The sequence below is a fragment of the Lytechinus variegatus genome, chromosome 12, assembly GCF_018143015.1.
Source record: "Lytechinus variegatus isolate NC3 chromosome 12, Lvar_3.0, whole genome shotgun sequence".
NCBI lineage: Eukaryota > Metazoa > Echinodermata > Echinoidea > Temnopleuroida > Toxopneustidae > Lytechinus > Lytechinus variegatus.
The window spans coordinates 2,123,248-2,145,541 of NC_054751.1; the positions used below are offsets into that span (position 1 = coordinate 2,123,248).

At 36.4% G+C, this 22,294-nt stretch overlaps 1 protein-coding gene across 2 annotated transcripts in view; it reads right to left on the reverse strand.

Moving 5' to 3' along the window:
* Positions 1-15,940, reverse strand: part of LOC121425157 (CCA tRNA nucleotidyltransferase 1, mitochondrial-like) — a 30,825-nt gene extending 14,885 nt beyond the window's left edge. For both annotated transcript variants that reach the window (XM_041621157.1, XM_041621158.1), the window contains exon 1: positions 15,856-15,940. The gene's annotated coding sequence lies outside the window, so the exon portion shown is untranslated. The remainder of the gene's footprint in view (positions 1-15,855) is intronic.
* Positions 15,941-22,294: the final 6,354 nt, after the last annotated feature.

The window sequence follows — 22,294 nt, forward strand, 5'->3', positions numbered from 1 at the left end:
AGAGCTATTAACTGTGAGCTATTAGCAAATCGATGGGTTACAGATGGCATACTTATATCATATCATACATATTATACATATATACATTGTACCAGCCTTCTCACATGAGAACTTGGGTGAGGCCTACATTTCACGAAAAAAATAAATGTATACCAAATACCAGCCAATCAGGTTACAATAGCGCTCCTAAAAAGTACTATGTAAAACTGCAAATAAATCAATCCCTACGTCAAGTTACAAGTGTGGACCAAAATCAATATAAAGCATCAATCAACGTACGTGGCATAAACGGGGAAATTGTACAAAATAGAAGCTAAAATGTTATCCTTAAACACCTTAAAATGCCTTAAACACCTTGCAAATACAAACCCTTTGGATTAAAGCACATGCCATGCCGACATAAATCTATGCCAACTCAAATGATTTAAAGAGAAATTCCAGTAGTTGCAGTAAACACTGATTTCATGAGAAATTCTGTAAAACAAGGCTTAATTCTTAATCTTGAAAATCTACGCTGAAAAATGTTCACACCGAAGATCCCCAACACAGATAAACGCACGTGGGACAATGTATAATTATTGCTTAGGGCGTCGGGCCCGACGCCCTACCCGATTCCTGTGCTTATTTGCTGATTTCTCAGCAATTACACAATTTCTTCCAGAATTCTTTGGCACATGCGTTTTATTTATACAAACAGACACTTTGGTGGTCATTTCATTGGATTCTGTACGAACTCATTTTGATATCGTTACCAAAACTAGCATTTACCTTTAATAATCAATTACAACAAACACTTGATCCCCAAAACGGGTAAGGGCGAAAACCCACCTGACCACCAACCAAAATAGGTCAGAACAAACATGCAAGTGGAATGCCTCTGGCAGTCTCACCTGCATCACATGATTCAATATACAGTAGCAGCAGTGCTGACTTTAAAAACTACTATAATAATTATTCACAAAAAACACTATTCATAAAATGAGACAATACTATGTTCATTGACATTTGACCTTGATCATGTGACCGAAATCTTGTCAGTGGGACTTGATTACCACACTATTTCTATAAACTTTGAAAGTTACGACAGCAATCTAATAATTACCTCTAAAATGGCCAAAGTTCATTGACCCTACATTACCTTTGACCTTGCTCATGTGACCTGAAGCTCAAACAAGATGTTCAGTGATACTTGATTCCTCTAAGGTCCAAGTTTCAAGAGTCAGATCCATAAACTTTCAAAGTTATGATGGTAATTCAACAGATACCCCCATTATTGCCAAAGTTCATTGACCTTTGACTTTGGTCATGTGATCTGAAATGCGCACATGATGTTCAGTGATACTTGTGTCCAGGTTTTATGAACTAGACCAATATACTTTCAAAGTTATGATGGTAATTCAACAAATACCCCCAATTTGGCCAAAGTTCATTGACCCTAAATGACCTTTGACCTTAATCATGTGACCTGAAACCTGCACAGGATTATCAGTGACACTTAATTAATATTATTATCAGTGACACTTAATTACTATTATGTCCAAGTTTCATGGATCAGATCTATAAACTTTTAAGTTATGATATTAATTCAGCAGATAATTAATTCGATTAGTATAAGTTTGGGATAGTCATTTTTTTTCAAGCAATCTGCTTATGATGACAATCCTCCTACAAATTGTAAATATATATAGTTAATCATTTTTGTCTGTAATTATTTTTTTAGTACTCTTTATTTATGATTCATGCAAAAAATGCTAACATACAATATGTTTATTATTTTAGGAAAATATATTATACGAATGTTATGGATGCAGAAGAAAACAATAAATCAAATATATTCAAGAAATAAATACCCCAAATTTGGCCAAAGTTCATTGACCCTAAATGGCCTTTTGACCTCGGTCATATCAGTCAGACCGCAGGTCCCTATGCTAATGAGCAAAAAGGCCAGATTCATCCAAATCATCTTGTGGCTAAATCCTCCTCCTTGCAAAATCTCGTGATCTGTGAGATTTTCTTTCTCTAAGAATTTACCTGATTTAACCTCAAGTCCAATAAAATATTGCACCATCAGATAGAGTAAATGTTACTCTTTCATATTAATTTATTTTGTATACAATATTTTGATAAATAAGTGAATTTCTGGCCTGAAATGTGCCGCAAAACTGAATTTTCTTCCTCTGTTTTCTTTTGCAAATTGTGCAAAACTTTTTATTTTGAGCCTCAATGATATATATATATGTCACCATAAAGCTGAACTTCTGTACTTTCTCACAATGCCACTCTTAATATGAGGCACCTTTTAATCGGGTCAAGATCACATTTCTCCCTCCAAGGTACAAGACAAGATTTCTTAAATTTTGTAGTTGCATGAAATCCAGAGTTCTGATTGGCTGAATAAGGCTTACAAAACAACAGGCGCAGCTAATTTGAGGAGATTACCACATGGGATGTGTGACCTTCCCATGGACCTAGGCACTGGAACTGTTGGAATTTGCCAGTGTGTGGTCTCTTTGACCAATTAGAGTGCAGTATTCTTGTTTTCAGGCTGCTTTTTGTACTTGGCCAATGAAATGTGTGATCTTGACCCGATTAAACCAATTCTTATTTCGAAACCTATACCATTTAAAAGCATAGGCCTACATGTACACATTCAGCTTTATCATGATCTAAAAAAATTGGGCTCAAACAAAAATAAAGTGTCACAAGAATAGCAGCTTTTGTCAGGTGAAAATTATTATTTTGTAGCATATTTCATCAAAAGTTAGCTATACTACGAAATCTTTGAATAAATGCATACCAGGGTTGGCGATTTTTTTTTAAATAAAAAAAATCGGATTTTTAAAATTTAAATCAGATTTTTTTATTTTTTAAATGTTCCTTCGAAAAAAAAAGGTAATTATCCCCCTTACTCTTACAATGACATCAATATTGATGCTATACATTTCACCCCTAATATTGTTCTTAACCACATATTTTGTAATTAAAATCCAGTTAAAATGGACAATCAAAAATAAATTTGAGGAATCATGTATCTGAACTTAATTCTATCATACATAGGCCTATGAAGGAATATTCCATAGGAAATTCCCAGTGAGTAGAGAAAATTCCCCTCTGGGATTTTTCATTCAAATATTTAAAAAATCTAAGAGGAAAAATCCCCACGCACTCCTCAGTGGAAATTGTCTCACATGTGCACATAAAAGCTTGGTGGCAAAGAAGGCACCATGTCGGGCAGGAAAAGTGATCCAATATGGATTCATTTCCAGAAATTGCAGTCAACAGCAAACACAGGGTGCCGGGCAAAGTGCAAAAAATGTGGCCATGAAATGCAAGGGCTTGTCAAACGTTTGAAAACCCATTTCGACAAGTGTGAACATGGAAGTGATGCTGAGACACCAGAGCTAATGCAGAGCAGAGATGGTATGTTCATATTACTACTTTGGTCATCAATACATGAACAGTCAAATTATAACTGGAAACAAAACAAAAAAAAAAGAAATAATAAAAGTATTTATAATAAAACTTTCATTAAATGTGTGATTAAACACAGTTAAACTGAATAATCTTTCAGCGAGGATGTACAAAATTCAATCAATAATTACATGGATGCATTTAGATGCAGATGGGTGGATGAATAAACAAAAGTAAATATGTTGGATATCTGAAGTATAAACTTGTAAACATAGATCTAGACCAGAAATGTGTTGTGCTCAAAAAACCATAGAAGCCCCCGCTTAAAGTGATTAGTAATTTTTTTCATATTTAATAAGCTATGATCTTTAATCTCTGACCTACAGAGAGCACACATCTAGGTCAAACATGTCACTAGATAACATACCAAATGTAACCAAAGCTTTCTGAACATTTCTTTGCAAATACTATGAATTATCTTTTTAATTTAGGCCCTATTAAGCTGACTTTTGATTCTCATTTCTTATTGCAGAGCAAGCATCTAACTCGAAACAGACAGGTGCTGGACCAAGAACGTCTTCTGCACCAAATACATCTTCTGCACCAACTCCTCCATCTACTGTACCAAAAACATCTTCATCTACACCTTGCACTGGCAAGCGACATGCATCTGCACCACGGAATCAACCTCTCAAAGCAGCCAAGATTGATAAATTTTGTTCTCAAAACTTCTGCTCCACAAAAGGCAGTGCTGGATGAACAAATTGCAAGAATGGTTTATGCCACTAATTCTGCATTTCGCATTGTTGATCATCCAGAATTTGTGAAGACGGTCGAAATCTTAAGACCAGGTTATAAGCCTCCCACAAGAAAGGATGTTGCAGATAAGTTCTTACCTAAGGTATATGAAGGATGTATTGAGAGGAAAGACTGTGTGTCTTGGACTAGATGGGTGGTCAAATGTTCACAATGAACCTATCATCTGTGCTACTGCTACAACTGACAGCGGCTTAGTTTACTTGGTGGATACTGTTGATACGTCTGGACTCTGGAGAGCCCCACACTGCAGAGTATCTGGTTAAAGTTGCCAAAGCTTCCATGGAAAAGGCTCAACAAAACTTTGGCTGCCAAATTGGTAGTATTGTCACTTACAATGCAGCAAATGTGGCTGCAATGAGGAGAATGCTGGAAGAGAAAGATGCAACAAATCTGGTGACATATGGTTGTTCTGCTCACATCCTGAATCTGCTTGCACATGACTTGGAAGTTCGTAATGTAAAGGAGCAAGTGGTGCATGTGGTCAAATACTTTCACAACAACCATTTTGCTTCAGCAAAATATCGACAGGAAGGAGGCAACTGCCTGGTAATGCTGCAAGATGTTAGGTGGAACACCATGGCTGACTGTTTGGAGTCCTACATCAAGAACTGGGCTACACTCCTGAAGATATGTGATGAAAACAGGAACAGGATAGACAGTGTGGTCAGAAATAAGGTAGCAAACATGGGCCTGAAGAGATCAGCTGAAGACCTCCTGGCAAGGCTGTCTCCAATAGCAGTTGCACTGGACAAAATGCAGAGAGATACTACAATGATAGCTGATGCTGTCGAGATCTGGAAAGAACTTGAGGGAAAGCTACTAGAGATCAACAGGGAAGTTGCCAAGCACTTCAAAACCAGGTACAACCAGGCCATAACACCTGCTCATCTAATGGCCAACCATGAGAGGCAAGTCCATGACAGAAGATGAGAAAGATACAGCACTAGAATATGCTAGTCGAAAGTGGCCATTCATCATGCCTTTGATTGTCAAATTCCAAGCCAAATCCCGCCCCTTTCAGGCATGCCAGTATACAGACGAGATAACACAAGCAGTCAGCCCTGTTGAGTGGTGGCAATCACATGATGGTATCCAGGAAGCCAGTCTTACAGTTGTGAAGATGTTGTTCTCTGCTGTGTCTGCATCCTCTGGTGTAGAAAGGGTATTCAGCTCATATGGTCTGGGTCAGTCCAAGCTGAGAAACCGTCTGGGAACAGCTAATGCTGCAAAACTGGTGTTCTTATTCAAAGCTCTGAACATGAAATGAGAATTCTGTCAGTTTGTTTGGGGAAGACTATCAGAGACTCAGAAACTCTAACTCTCCTAAAACGTTTTCAAGCCAAAGAATTAATGTCATGTTTAAAAGAAAACTGCCTTCTTTTGTGTTTAACATAATGCTCTTTATGATATTGCATTGCTGAAGTTTTAGAACTTGTTTTCTTATTTTTATCAAAACTGCCAACAAACCCTTTGCCAATTACTAGTATTCATGTATATTGTAAGAGAAATAATTCAAATCAATGATTTTTTTTTCAATTAGTCACAGCTTTACAATAGTCAAAGAGAGACTACAACTGTATATGTTTAGGATCTTTTTAGTTTGATAAAAAGCTCTTCTCTTGCTACAGATATAGATGCAAAACTCGCAGTTTTGGAGAACAATATAAGAGATAGCTTAGTCAAAGGGTGACTATACTACATTATGTTACTGTGATTTTTTTACATTAATCTACAATTCTTATTCCCATATTCTCTACAAAAAAATCTGTTTGATCCATGAAGTATGAAAAAAAAATCTACTTACTTTTAACTTAAAGGATAAAAACTTCAAAACTGCTTAAATTACAACATATGTATTACAAAAAGAAGTATTTTATTTTAAATGAGACACAGCTTACAACTGCCAATGATTGTAACTGAAGTACCTGCATCTTAACATTTAAATGCAGTGTTAAATGTTTATTCACCAGAACTGCCCTAAAATTGGAAATAAAGACTTAGGGTAAGAAAGGGAAGAAAGTTGACATAAAATGATTAGGATATCCTTGTTAATTATTACCTAATTTACATGAATTATGCAAATTATAATTTAAAACAGAGTATTTTTTTCATAAATCCTGAACGGTTTTATAAATAACAGCAATTAATACACAATGTCAACATTCTACATGAAAGAGAATATATTAGCGAAAACATCAATATGCTTTATGACAGTATTAGTGTCTTAATTTGCTTAGAAAGAGGGCAAATATGTCAAAATGTATGACGTGATATTGCACTAAAACGAGACCAAAATAACCACTATGTCACAGTCACACTCACGAATCGGACAATAAAGCGACCAATGGTATGTCATTCGAGATAACACAATCTCAACACGATAGTTTCCATAGGCTTCTCGTATCGTTTTTGTTGGTGTGTCTGCCACACCATTATCTATGGTATATACGGGCAAAATGCATTTCGGTATCGGTAAAATACTATTAATTTTGTTTTATTTGTTTTTCTTGGAAAATTTACAGAGACATTGCTTTGCAGGTAACTGCTTTAATGAAGCTCTGGCACATGAATCATGCCGAATGTACCCCCACCTCAATCCATATTTTATCTTTGGTAAAATATATATCTTTTGGCAACCCCGAAGTGGCAAAACTGCATTCCCCGCGGCATTCCCGCTACTTTACAAAACCTGTTTGACTTGTATTATCTACTTGGAAAAGACAGATGTATAAGACATCAGTTAACATGTTTCCTGAAGATATTTTTTTTTTTTTTATTTAAGCCTACGTCCACGGGATCCCTCCGAATTTACCCCATTCCCTTTCTGTATTTCGACATTAAATAAAAAATATCAGGTTTTAAAGCCATCGGCAAGTCAAATTGCGTTTTTGGTGTAATAAAGCAACTTTTATATCTATATTTTATATTTATCTATATTAATATTATTATCAATATTGTTATTATTATTATTGTTCTGCAGTTTGTAATAATTCTATAGCACAGTAAAGGCTATAACCCTACAGGAGCATGCCTAGGATACCCTTTCCCCTTTTGGTTTTATGTATTCAAAAATAGTTTGTCTTTAGAACTCTTAAAAGATTACTTTTGTTTGTATTGATATCTTGGAATAGATTGAGGAGAAAATACTCTACAATTGACAAGTAGAAGAGCTGTGGTACATTGAAGAAAAGCCACACAGCCCTTTATTGATTCCACTCTATGTTAAATTAGATAGTTTTAGAGCCCAATCGGAAGAAATATGCATTTCTACTACACACATTAAAGCCTCTTTGCGTTCTCCTCTTGAAAAAAACAAACAAACATAGAAGGCATTGTTTTATATCTCATAAAATAAGTTCGTGTACGTGAGGGTGGCCTGTCGAAGTTGCCCAACCCTTTATTTTGTTTTGACAATATATTTAGAATATCGTCTAAATGAAGCCCTCATCTGGAAAAGGGCACTTATTAAAGGCAGCATCTACATTATATAGAGGCCCTGGCACTGGGAAGCGGGGGCTGAAGCACCCGCAAGATTTTCCGGAAGGGGGAGGGGTGTGCTGCGTGTGTTATTCTCCATAGACAGCACCCCCTGGAATTCCGGCAGATGTGACAAAACGAAAAAAAAAAAGAAACGTTACCAAAAAACTTCATTTTGTAGTGCAATCCTTTTTGTTTATTTGCTTATTAAATTTCTTGATGTAAATTTGAAAAGCAAAAAGGTTCAATGTAAAATTTTGGTCCCACGAAATTTAACAAGCTTCAGCCCCCTCTTCCCAGTGCCAGGGCCTCCTCTATATAATGTAGATGCTGCCTTTGATAAGTGCCCTTTTCAAGATGAGGGCTTCGTTTAGACGATATTCTAAATATACATTGTCAAAACAAAATAAACGATTGGGCAACTTCGACAGGCCACCCTCACGTACACGAACTTATTTTATGAGATATAAAACAATGCCTTCTATGTTTGTTTGTTTTTTTCAAGAGGAGAACGCAAAGAGGCTTTAATGTGTGTAGTAGAAATGCATATTTCTTCCGATTGGGCTCTAAAACTATCTTATTTAACATAGAGTGGAATCAATAAAGGGCTGTGTGGCTGTTCAATGTACCACAGCTCCTCTACATGTGAGTTGTAGAGTATTTTCTCCTCAATCTATTCCAAAATATCAATACAAACAAAAGTAATCTTTTAAGAGTTCTAAAGACAATAAACTATTTTTTTAATACATAAAACCAAAAAGGGAAAAGGTATCATAGGCATGCTCCTGTGGGGTTATAGTTTTTACTGTGCTAGAGCACTATTACAAACGGCAGAACAACAACAACAATAACAATAATAATGATAATAATAATATCAAAAATAATTATAATAATATCAATAATGATGAATGTAAATATAAAAATATAGATATTAAAGTTGCTTTATTATACCAAACAAAACGCAATTTGCCTTGCCGATGGCTTTAAAACACGATATTTTTTATTTAAAGTCGAAATACGGAGAGGGGATGGGGTAAATTCGGAGGGCTCCCGTGGGCGTAGGCTTGAATAAACAAAAAAACTTTCTTCAGGAAACATGTTTTTTTTTTAATTATGTTTTTTTTATTATGTTTTTATTGTTTTCATGTTGACTGATGTCTCATATTCATACATCTGTCTTTTCAAAGTCGATTATACAAGTCAAACTGGTTTTGTAAAGTGGCAGGAATGCCGGGGGATGCAGTTTTGCCACTCTTCGGGGTCTCCAAAAGATATATATTTTAATAAAGTTAAAATATGGATTGAGGTAAGATACATTCGTCATGATTCATGTGCCAGAGTTTCATTAAAGCAGTAACCTGCAAAGCAATGTCTCCTGTAAATTTTCCAAGAAAAACAAATTAGAAACAAATAAAACAAAATTAATAGTGTTTTACCGATACCGAAATGCATTTTGCCTGTATGTATCATAGATTACGATGTGGCAGACACACCAACAAAAGCGATAAGAGAAGCCTATGGAAGCTATTGTGTTGGGATTGTGTTATCTCGAATGACATACCATTGATCGCTTTATTGTCCGATTCGTGAGTGTGACTGTGTCATAGAGGTTGCTTTGGTCTCGTTTTAGCACAATATCACATCATACATTTTGACATATTTGCCCTCTTTCTAAGCAAATTAAGACACTAATACTGTCATGAAGCATATCGATGTTTTCGCTAATATATTCTCTTTCATGTAGAATGTTGACATTGTGTATTAGTTGCTGTTTTTAAAAAAGAGTTCAGGATTCATGAAAAAATACTCTGTTTTAAATTATAATTTGCATAATTTATGTAAATTAGGTAATAATTAACAAGGATATCCCAATTATTTTATGACAGTTTTCTTCCCTTTTTTACCCTAAGTCATTATTTCTAATTTTAGGGCAGTTCGGGTTAAATATATATTCTGAAATACTTGTTTTTACTATATCGACATAATATGCAAATTTATGCAAATTACTTGCTTATTTGCATAGACACAGCGTGTCTCTTTGGATGAATCTTTTTATTTTGACTCAAGGAACATTTGTGCCAAGTGGGACATTTGTACTAAAAAATGCAGCGTTCAACCTCTTAACAAGTCTACTATTATGTTAAGAAAGAAATTGACTAACAATAACTGACAAAGAATGTAAAATTTCAGAAGAAAAACTCAACAGAATTTACAAAAAATGAGTACCTATTGATAGCATACATCTGTAGTTTTTAAGGAATTACCTGATTTTATTGATTTGATTTTAATTTGTTTTAAGTAGATATGAAGACTTTGTTGATCTTTTGTTGATATAAAGTTAATTCAAAGTTTTCAGTTGACTTAAAGAATTAAAACTGCATTGAACAAATACTTTGTCCATGATTTGTACATGTACATTTTTCAATGGAAGTGATTTAAATCAATGATTTTTTTTTAAAAATTACGATCTAAATCAACGTGATTTAAATCCGCCAACCCTGATGCATACACATGACCTAAAACTATAAAAGAATGATTCTTTTTCTTTACAATGATAACGAAATCATGAAATTCGATGTCCAATTAGAATTTAGAGCAGCAATGGCTGAATGAAAAATGGTGTTTTGTTCCGCATCAAGCTCATTAAATATGCAAAACTTCTGTGGTGATGAATATCACTTGGATGAAAGAAGCCACTTTCTTGGGACCTGCTGACTGTCGAGCGCTGCTCTGGTGAATACAAAAATTACCCCCAAATTATGAAAAATAAATTGCAACTGTACAGTTCAGAATTTTTGGTCAAAAAAGTGATATTTTAATATTTTTAATTGTGTGCTTTGTACATCATTGGCATACCATAGTCCTACCTGTAGATTCCCCACACAGGCAGGATGGTAATGAACCCTTGGGATGTGCCAGTGGTTAATTTCATCCTGTGCACGGCGGCGGTACTGCCCGGGGGGGCACTCGACCAAAGAAGTGGTGGGAAGGTGCCACGGGCGAGACAAAAAACGGGGGCCTTGGAGCGGGGTTATTGTAAAAAGGAGGGTCCTGGGAACGGGCTTCGGAACGACAAATGTTTGTGAAAACGGGGGTCCTTGGAACGGATCACCAGCGTGTGAGTGCGTATGCATCCCTATGAAACGGTCAAGTGTGCATGATGCAGTTAGCGCGGCCTCCGCCAGGGAGCTCTGCGGCCGCTTTTCACCAAAATTGCGGCTCATTCGATGCGATCGGAGCGGCGTAACGAATAATATGCGAAGCTTTGTAGCGGATTTCTCTCTTCTTTTTTCTCGATAAGAAGAAAATGCTATGCCTTGGAGCGGCTTTCTTTGTTCTTTTTCTCAACAAGGCAAAAATGCTATGCCTTGGAACGGAAATTTGAGTGTGAAAATGGGGGTCCCCTCCGCGGCACATACCCACTATGCATTATATACTGAGTGCCCCCCCCCCCCCCCGGGCGATACTGGTAACGTACCATGGGTGAGATTACCAACCGGCCTTGTATTACTAAACGCGTGCATCATTATGCGTCAGAAAATAATCTACGGTAATACTATAGGCCTCGCTCAAACCTTTGCAACATCCTTCCAAACTACCCAAAGGGAACTTGAATAGAAAAATGATCAAAAGCACAATTTCGAAGTCTTTATATCCTCAAAACAAACAAATATGGTAAAAATAGCTCACCAGTGACTGTTGTTTTCCCAACTTTTCCCATAGAAAAACACGTTCGGTAATACGATACCTTTTTCAAGTGACCAAAATATTCACTTGCGAAGAGCACTCCTAGTACCAATGAGGTCCAAACATTAACATGTATGGACCTCATAGGCGACATTACCCAAAAATATGGGTTAGACAATGCTGTTCTGATTTCCAACCCAAGACTTTGGTAAATGTACGCCTTAATACAAATTGGAGTTAAGTGATATGACTTTCTTTTGATGGGGAGACATTAAAAATATTAATTAAGTAGTTCAAATTAAAATAGATTATCATTAAACTTACATTTCAGGCCCTTTTTGTTGATTTTCGGTGAGCGTTCCACACAGCTGCGACGAGTGATCAACTCTGAAGTGATACGCATACTGGTCAGGTGATCGGTAGATTATCTTTTTGTCAGACGTTCATAATTTATGTTAAGCGTATCAATCTTCAGTATCTTGATTTCAAAGCATCAGTATTGTAAATAAAAGTCATTATTGTTTGGAATCAGTGACGGATCGGGGGGGGGGAAGGGGTGGGGGTGAGTATTTCTGCTCGTTCCCCCTTTTGAGATTTATAGTAAATATTTTGGCATTAAATATGTTATTCATACTAGTTATGTGCCCCACCCCCCTCCTTATGAGTATCACAGCATTATTTGTAATGGGGATATTTCGTTCATATTCTTGTCTCTTTTTTGCCTTTTTCTTTTGTTTGTCAAATTTTACTGGGAACAAATTAACAATATGACTTTCTATACATCACTTTTAGGGACAAACTTTTTTATCGGGTTGGGGGCTTGCCAAATATAACGGTGGAAAAAAATGACCTTCTTTTTTTAGTGACAACTTAAAAAAAATTGTCAAATTTTACGCGAGACAAAATGACCTTTGATCTTTATTAGTTAAAAACCATTTCCCGTTTTTTTTTTGGGGGGGGCCTGGCAAAATTTTACGTTGGAGAAAACGACCTTCATTTTCAGCCCAGCTACTAAAGCCGGGGTAATAATTGCAGGGCCCGCTGGGAGAACAGTTTTAGGAACTGAAAGGTATACCCTGGGTTAATATACCTCTATTTGTTAATATTATTATAATTTTTCAGTGACAACCTTTTTTTTCTTTGTCATATTTTATGCAAGACAAAATGACCTTCGATCCTTATAACAGTTAAAACATTTTTTTTGGGGGGGGGGGCTTGCCATATTTTATGCGGGACAACTTAATGGAATTCATTTTTTTATGACAACCTTTTTTTTATTTGTCAAATTTTATGAGAGACCTAATGACCTTTGATCATTATTTGTTAAAAGCCATTTTCCTTTTTTGGGGGGGAGGGGTTTGCCAAATTTTACGAGGAAAAAAATTACCTTCATTTTTTTTTAGTGACAATCTTTTTTTTCATTTATCAAATTTTACGCGAGACAAAATTACGTTCCATCATTTCTATAATTAAAACCTTTTTTTGGGGGGGTTAACAAATATCACGTACACAAACTGGCTTTCCCTTTTCTTATTTTATTTAATTTTTTTTTGGGGGGGGGGCTTGCCAAATATTACGCGAACAAAATAACTTTCATTTTGAGTGACCATTTTTTTTTTTACTTGCCAAACTTTACGTGAGACAAAATGACCGTTTTTTTTTTAGTGAGAACCTTTTTTGGGAGTTGTCAAATTTTACTTGAGAAAATTCACCCCGGCCCCCCTAATTTGGAAAATCATGGATTCACCTCTAGTTTGAATCATAATGAAAATTAAGATCCGTACCACGGCAGAGGCGTAAACCGCCGCAGGGGCATGCAGGCTGGCCCTTGATCCCCAGTGGATTTCACCGGAAAAAAAATCAGGATAAGAGAAATGGAAGGAAGAAAGGAAGGAAGGAAGAAAGGGAGGAAGGAAGGAAGAAAGAAATAGAGAGGGGGAGAAAAAGGGAAGACTGGGAAATAACCGGCCATAAAAAAGCAAAGGAAAAAAAAATCATGTGAGAATCATCCCGAATGTTTCGTCAAAATCTATCACAAAATTGATATTTGTATTAAGTGACAAAAGTTTTGCTCGCTCGCATCTTTTTTTGGTAGGCGCGTAGGGTGGTTCTTCCCCCCGAAAAGCCCCCCCCAAAAAAAAAAAGGAGGAAAAAGAGAGAAGAAAAAGCAAAATCAGTAAATGGGGTGTATATTATAACTTAGTTTATAATTGTTTTTCCTTCTTTTTTGGGGGGGGGGTCAAAACAATAAAAATCTTACCGAAATGTTTTTCGATAATTAGCTCTTCCCTCGCGATTTAATAAAAAATGGTAGCCATCTATAAGTTTTAAAATTGCTAAATATCCAGAGATATCAATACCCACCTGCTGATATAGCACTGGGGGTACACGATCAGGGTTAGGCCCAGTGCATGGCCCCCGATGTACAACCAAGATAAAAAAGAAATGAAGGGAATTAAAGAAACCAAAATTAGGAAAAGTGTAAGGTAAGATATCTGTCTCGAATTTAGATTTGCACGAAGGTTTTTTCTCGCTTGCTTCACTCGCTTGGAACATATAAAGTAACTTTATCCCGCATGCCATATGCTGTACATTAATTGGAACTCTTTCTTTCTATTATTTTTTTTTTACTCGTCACGCTCCTGCCACACAGGGGTTTGCCCTAATGATCATGGACAATCGTAAAAAATAGCATTTTCATACCATGTAACTGGGAATTTTTTTACTCTACCCCCCCCCCCCCCTCCCATGCCTCCTCGATCCCTGTATCGATTTTGACTTGACAGGGGCCTATACCTGAATTTGCTTCAATATAAAATCATAGCGGATAGAACGCCTTGAATACAGGCCAAAAAGCCTAACGACATAGCTGTGTCACATGACAATCAGTATAAGACGAGGATGTGTACAACCCTATGGCGACAAATCTTACCGGAGAAGTTGAGCAAGTTCCGGATAAAAAGGCTTCAATAGACAATACCCCAAGAAAAGAACAGGCGGGTACTATTTATACATTATAATTTATATCCTTAAGTAGTATCTAGGGTCAAAGTATATATGGCAGTGTATCCTATTGCCGGACACCTTTATTTCAGTGCTTTAAAAATGACAACTAGAGGAAATACAATGAAGAAAAATTATACCTTGCTATTCCAAATATTCTGAAAATTATGAATATGATGAAATTATTTTATATTTTCCAACCGTTTTCTTTGCACCGCACTTGCCGCATACCCCTCCGCGAAAAACAATTATTTTCGTGCGTGACAAATTACATCATAATTCCGGACGCGCCACGGACGGGTAAAAATATTCTTAATTATAATGGTGTAAGAAAAAGTTGGTGTGATTTTTTCATGATATATCATCTCATGAGTAAATTCTAAGTTTTGGTTTGCTTTCTTATATCGATTTTGAGCAGATCTTTGTAATAAATTGGTGTTTGCTAACTAATTTCATTTTTTAAATTTTTTTTTGATTGCGTGTTCGATATGGCACTTTCCAGTATTTATGCTCGTTCATATCGTGACCCTCAGTCAAGTTCTATCGATGCGCAGACGATCGTTGACGGCTCTCTACCTCGCGCACGGACGGCCGGGGTACATACCTTGAGAACTAGCCGCCGTCGACGACGATCTGATCGATGGAGCGGACGAGATTGAAATTCGGCGAATCAGGCCCGAAATTAGGTCCGTATTGCCATCAGAAAATAGATCAATTGGGATCAATTGTTAATGCAAAACTATGTTATATGATATTTTAAGCATTTTCTGTCATTTTAGAGAAAAATAAGGTAAAAGTTGGATTTTTTTCGCCTTGTTTTTGCAAACTTGTTCTTTGAATCGATCTGTGAAATTGAACTGCGGAAGTCTTACGGTACGAAATTGATTTCGTACGCAGTACTATGCGCGTCCGGAAATATGATAGTGTCCGGTAATACAATACGTGACTATATAAGTTTTATTAATGGAGTTCCATGTTAGATCTAGTAATTTCAGTCCAACTTCTAATTCGCGTGCACTCACTTTTTCTACACAGGAATTAATAGGCACGGTGCCTAGAGTCAGAGAGTAGAGTGGCGAAGCCGAAGAGGGGTCCGATTGGAAGCTGATGTCGTATAAATGAAAAACAATTTCGGCAAATTTTCTGCATATTTATATTTTGTAGGTATTTGGGCTTTGTGTATTTATGGTGAAAGCTTGGTGAATTTTATTGGAATAATGTGTTTGATATGATCAAATTCATGAAGTGTTCGGTAATTAAATACGATCCACTCCCATACAGGTACCGGTACGGTACGTGTGATTCACTTAATGGGACCGAAGACAAATTTCAGAGGGTTTCATCAGCTTCATTCAGTGCAAAAATACTAAACAAGAGAGTGAACCGAGTTAAAAATCAAGTGCATTTATATATCTTACTATAATACAAGATTTAAAAACAATTAAATCAAATAATTACCTTCAAAAATGATTTTACGGCTCTAAATTTATCTTAGAGTAGACTCTGTAGCCAGGCCGAGCAGGATGATTGATAATTCATCACGAGCGTTAAGGCCAGCGCCACGGCCGGCCAGTGCATGCCAGGGGACCGTTTCATCAACATTTTTGTCCGACAAGTTGTCAGATCTGACATCTTTCCTTGATTCTGATTGGCTGAGAGGCACTGTTAGTATAGTAACTGTCGGATAAATTGGGACTTGTCGCATAAAACGTCTGACAAGTCCTTTCATGAAACGCTCCCCAGGTCCGAGCTGAAGAAAATCCCCAAATGGCACTCGAAAAATCCCCAAATTGGACCCTAAATCCCCAAATCTTTAAAATCACCCCAATTTATGAAAAGTGAGGATATTTATCATGGTTATTGCCAAAAATTAGCTAATAATGAGTTTATTTGTTCATACCATACACAGCAGATTTTTTTTTTTTTGGGGGGGGGGGGGGTTCGATGCAAAGTAGATTGGCAACCCCACCATTTACCGTAGGCCCTATATTTTCAACCAATGAAAGTTCAATGTCATGAATTCATCGGTTGAATTGTATTTTAGCCACTGATCTCTAGAGATCAGTGATTTTAGCATATGAGAGTGACATATCTCTGTATTTTAGCATCATATTACTAAAAAATAATAGTCAGGCAGTATATGTCATCTACTTCGAAAAATTGGCTAAGTCTGATTTTTCACTTTAATGTGATAGGTGACATCATAAGGAACAACTTCCAACTTGGTGACAAATTTCTAATGGTCATCTTGACCATGTGAGGGGTCAAAATTGGGTCAATAGGGGTCAATTTTTGGAATTGCCCCGATTGTGTTGAGTCATATATCAAATTGTTTGTCTGGCTATACTGAACAAAAAAGTTTACACAACCATATACTCTTGACCTCCCATTAAAAAGTTATGCCCGGAAATGTCAAGAGGTCAACGAACTTTCGTTACATTGTATATTATATGGCAAATTACACTGAAGGTGATAAAAAGCTAATATTTACGTTTTTTTTCTTTTGTGCATGTGTGTACTTTTTTATTTTTTTATTTTCATAAGTTCATCTTCAGAAGTCGTCATCCAGAAGATATTAAGGGTCAAGACAAGGTCAGGGAAAGGTCAAGAGGTCAACAAACTTTCATTGGTAGCCAAAATACACTATAAAAGCGGTTTGAATTTAGAAGTAGGTTCTTCATTTTGAAAAGTCTCTAAGAAGACATTATCCATTAGATAAAAAGGGGGTAAAATGTGCTCATTTAGGAACAAAATAGATAAACAGTGATAGACGTCGAATAGTTTGAGTGTGGTATCATGGTTTATTGCAGGAATACATTGAAACGACTTGACAAAACCTATAAAAATCGTATCATCTTCATGACGTTATAAGTGCAACCAGCTCTTTTCGAGTTGCTTGATTTAGGAACTCAATTCAAGTTCTTTTCATTTCCAATTTACCGGTCTTTGATATGTAAAGAAACATTTCATCCATTTGCCTAGTACAGAATATTTTAATCAACAGAAAATATTGTAATGTACTGGGTTATATGTGTAATACTATGCTAATAAACACATCGATTGATCAGTGCTCCCAACTCCAAAGAAAGATGCCCAACATCTTATTTGACTTAACTTACGAATAAGATAATGAGGTTAGGATTGAGGATGATATGATAAGTTGGGCTCCAATTGTTCCTTGATTAATTGGAACGAGTGACGGTTATATTATTTCTAACAAAGAGGCAACATTTTTCAGGCATGCTCATTGTAGTCGTTAGTGTCCATTATGCTGATGTGATATATTCTGACCATTTCTGGAGCCAAAAAGGAGTGCACAATATTTCTGATTGTGCTGTCATTAACACGGCTTTTAGGCCTACTATTTTATCAAGTGTTTATCAAGTTTTTTTTTCCAGAGCATACAACGTGAATCTAAACTTAATACCTGTTCTCACGATAGTGATATGCATAGATGCTGATTGTTCTTTTGTCGTTTTTTTTCTCCTACTTTGTGAACTACCTGGATGTTGCCAGAAAGAATAATCACATCAAATTTCATTGAAGTAAACCACGGCCATGCCGCAGCGGGCGGAGGTGGCAGCGGCCCCCAGAAATTGTGAAAACTTGCATATTTTTTTTTACTGAAAGATACATAATAATTGACCAAAAGTATGCACGAAATCTATAAATTTCTCTTTACAATATGCAAAAGCGGCCCCGATGGTTAGCTCAGAACAGAATTGTGTCGTCCTTCTTGGCTCCAGAGATCGAGTAATGGTCAGAATATATCACATCAGCGTAATTGACATACACTTCTACAATACGCATGCCTGCATGATTTTGCCTCTTTGTCAGAAATAATATAACCGTCACACATTTTGAATTAATTAAGGAGCAATTGGAGCCCAACTTATAATATCATCCTCAATCCAAACCTCATAATATTATTCTTAAGTTAATCCAAAGTAAATGCTATGCATCTTTCTTAGGAGCTGGGAGCACTGGTCAATCGATATTTATTCTGTTAACATAGTATTACACTTATACCCTACTACAATACAATAATTTCTGTTGATTGAAATATTCTGACAAAGCAATGAAGGAAATGTTTCTTACATATCAAAGACTAAATTGAAAATGAATTGAACTTCAATTGATTTCCTTAAAAAAGAAACTCGGAAAGAGCTGGTTGCACTTATTACATCATGAAGATGATAAGATTTTAAGGGCATAAGGGTTTGTCAAGTTGTTTCAAGGTATTCCTGCAATACCATGATACCACACGCGCATTCGACGTCTATCTCTGTTAATCTATTTTGTTCCTAAATAAGCATCTTAATTTATTTAATGTTATAGATACAGACTTTTCAAAACAAAGAACCCATCAAAAAATGAGACTTCTACGATTCTAGTCGCTTTTAGTGTATTTTAGCTACATGTTGACCTTTTGACCTTTCCCTGACCTTGTCTTGACCCTAATATCTTCTGGATAAGGACCTCTGAAGGTGAACTTATTAAAATCGAAAATAAAAAAAGTACAAACATGAAAAAGAAAAGAAAGAACCTCCCGGAAAATAGCTTTCTTAACACCTTCAGTTTAATTTGCCATATATACAATGTAACGAAAGTTTGTTGACCTTTTGCTATTTCCGGTCATAACTTTTTTACGGGAGGTCAAGAGTATATGATTGTGTACACTTTTTTGTTCAGTATAACCAGACAAACAATTTGATGTATAACTCAACACAATCGGGGCAATTCCAAAAATTGACCCCTATTGACCCAATTTTGACCCCTCACATGGTCAAGATGACCATTAGAAATTTGTCACCAAGTTGAAAGTTGATCCTTGTGATGTCACCAATCACATAAAAGTGAAAAATCAGACTTAGCCAATTTGTCGAAGTAGCCGGTAAATCATGACATATGCTGCCTGACTAACTCGGTGACATGCAAATGAGTCAGTCGATGATGTCCATCACTCATTTCTTTCTATTTTTATTGTCTCACCTGCGAAGCAAAGTGAGACTATAGGCGCCGCTTTTCCGACGGCGGCGGCGGCGTCAACATCAAATCTTAACCTGAGGTTAAGTTTTTGAAATGACGTCATAACTTAGAAAGTATATGGACCTAGTTAATAAAACTTGGCCATAAGGTTAATCAAGTATTACTGAACATCCTATTAGAGTTTCATGTCACATGACCAAGGTCAAAGATCATTTAGGGTCAATGAACTTAGACCATGTTGGAGGAATCAACATCGAAATCTTAACCTGAGGTTAAGTTTTTGAAATGTCATCATAACTTAGAAAATATATGGACCTAGTTCATGAAACTTAGACATTAGGTTAATCAAGTATCACTGAACATCCTACATGAGTTTCACGTCACATAACCAAGGTCAAAGGTCATTTAGGGTCAATGAACTTTGGCCGAATTGGGGATATCTGTTGAATTCCCATCATAACTTTGAAAGTTTATGGATCTGATTCATGAAACTTGGACACAATAGTAATCAAGCATCACTGAAATTTTTTTGCAAGTTTCAGGTCTCATGATTAAGGTCAAAGGTCATTTAGGGTCAATGAACTTTGGCCGAATCAGGGGTATCTGTTGAATTACCATCATAACTTTGAAAGTTTATTGGTCTAGTTCATTAAACTTGGACATTAGAGTAATCAAGTATCACTGAACATCCTGTGCGTGTTTCAGGTCACATGACCAAGGTCAAAGGTCAATGAACTTTGGCCGAATTGGGTGTATCTGTTGAATTACCATCATAACTTTGAAAGTTTATGGATCTGATTCATTAAAATTGTACATAAGAGTAATCAAGTATCACTGAACATCCTGTTCGAGTTTCAGGTCACATGATCAAGGTCAAAGGTCATGTAAGGTCAATGAACTTTGGCCATGTTGGGGTTCTTTGTTGAATAACCATCATAACTTTGAAAGTTTATTGGTCTAGTTCATAAAAAGTGGACATAAGAGTAACCATGTATCACTGAATATCTTGTGCGAGTTAGAGTAGTATTCAAAGTCAGCACTGCTGCTATATTGAACCGCGTGATGCAGGTGAGACGGCCAGAGGCATTCCACTTGTTGTTTGAATTATACAATATTTCATTTTTTTACAGATTTGACAAAGGACCAACTTGACTGAACCATAGATTCAAACAATTAATGTTAATTCCATATGTTCAGGGAGGAATTGTTATTTCTCTTGACAATGAGGAGAAATGAGAAGAAAATATTTCATATTTCATATAATGAAATACAAAAGAAATAGTGAGTGGATGACCTCATCAGTCTCCTCAAGTGGATGCCAACCAGAATGTGCAAATAACTGCATTTTGAAATTAAGCGAAACCTTAAAATGTCATAACTTTCTTATTTTACATCCGAATTTGATAATTTTTTTAGTGTTATGCTTGTTGGATTTTTCGCTTTTTTATTCAGATCAACTTTTTGTTGTGGTGGACTTTTCCTTTAAACATGTTGAAATTCAAGTCCAAATCGGTCGATCCTACCATACAAATTAAGCTTAATATTAGAGACAATCAAACAGGCATAACTATCAAATTTCATTTACACTGGGTTTAAATACGAAATTGGTGACATGTTTTACTTTGCTTTTACATATATTTTCACATAACTGTCATATTAATATACATTATTTTAAGGTCCCCTCCCCTCAGTCTCAAAGACGATGACTTTATAATAAGCTTGACAAACGAAATTCGTTTAACTCAGCATTTCAAAACACCATGGCTGGGTACGAACAGGTGAGAAAGAAAAGATCGATATCGCCTTCATCCGATTTTCATTGGTACGTTTCAACCCTGCATAATTAAATGTTAGGCACTGATGCATCTTTTCATTGTAACAATGATTTATTATGAAAATGTACTTCGAGTATTTGGGGAATATGAATACAGCAATAAATGAATGAATGAAATCCTCTTCGATAGCATCATATGTATTAAGCATGGACTGGTTGCCGGCCGGACACCCGTGGACATCACTATAAAGAGATGTCCGGACGATGTCCGGACGTTAATCGCTTCATCCCCGGTCAAAAAAAAATGGTTGACGGCCTCCGCACGATGACATTTGTGTCTGCGATGTGTTAAGAATTATTTGGACGGCGAGGACCGATTTTTTTTTTAATCGCTCACCCCACCGGCTACCCCTGATGTCCTGCCAACAACGTTACAGGCAGGCCCGGGGGGGGGGGGGCAGTCAAATATATTGCTGTTCACACGCGTGACCCAAAAAATCAAAAACACTGATTTAAAAAAAAAATAGGTCAATCGCAGGGTCAAACGTAATAAGGGTGGTTTTTTTTCGAAGGTATTTTTTAAGACTAGTCCAAACGTGTTTAAGGTAATTTTTTTCCCCGGGGTCATATTCTGGCGGCAACTTCTTTAGGGGCCAAAATGTGTAAATAAAGTCCACGAAAAACTTGTTTAGGGGGTTATTTTGCACACAGAGAAAAACTCGTTTAGGGGGTGTTTGGAAATAATTTGGCCACGCATGTGTACAGCAATACATTGGCCCGGGCAGGCAGGTTATTGGTCTGAATCTGTTTTACCTGTTGCATTGATTTGGTATTCATCATATTTTTGGTATCTGATTTTCAGGAGAAACATTCATACATGTATAATTCTCTCACTCTCCGTCCACCTCTTTTCATCTTTCTAGAATTATTTACTGATTTATTTTTACACCTTTGCCCTCTTTGTCTGGGAATTTGTCACGCCAATTAAAATACATTTTTATGCGTGACCTTGACTCACTCTCTATTTGCCCCCCCCCCACAATAAGTTTATTTTCGATTCGTCTAATTCCGATTTGTCCAATTGCCAACTCGTCTACTATCATTTGGCCTACCTTCAGTTCGTCCACTATCCAC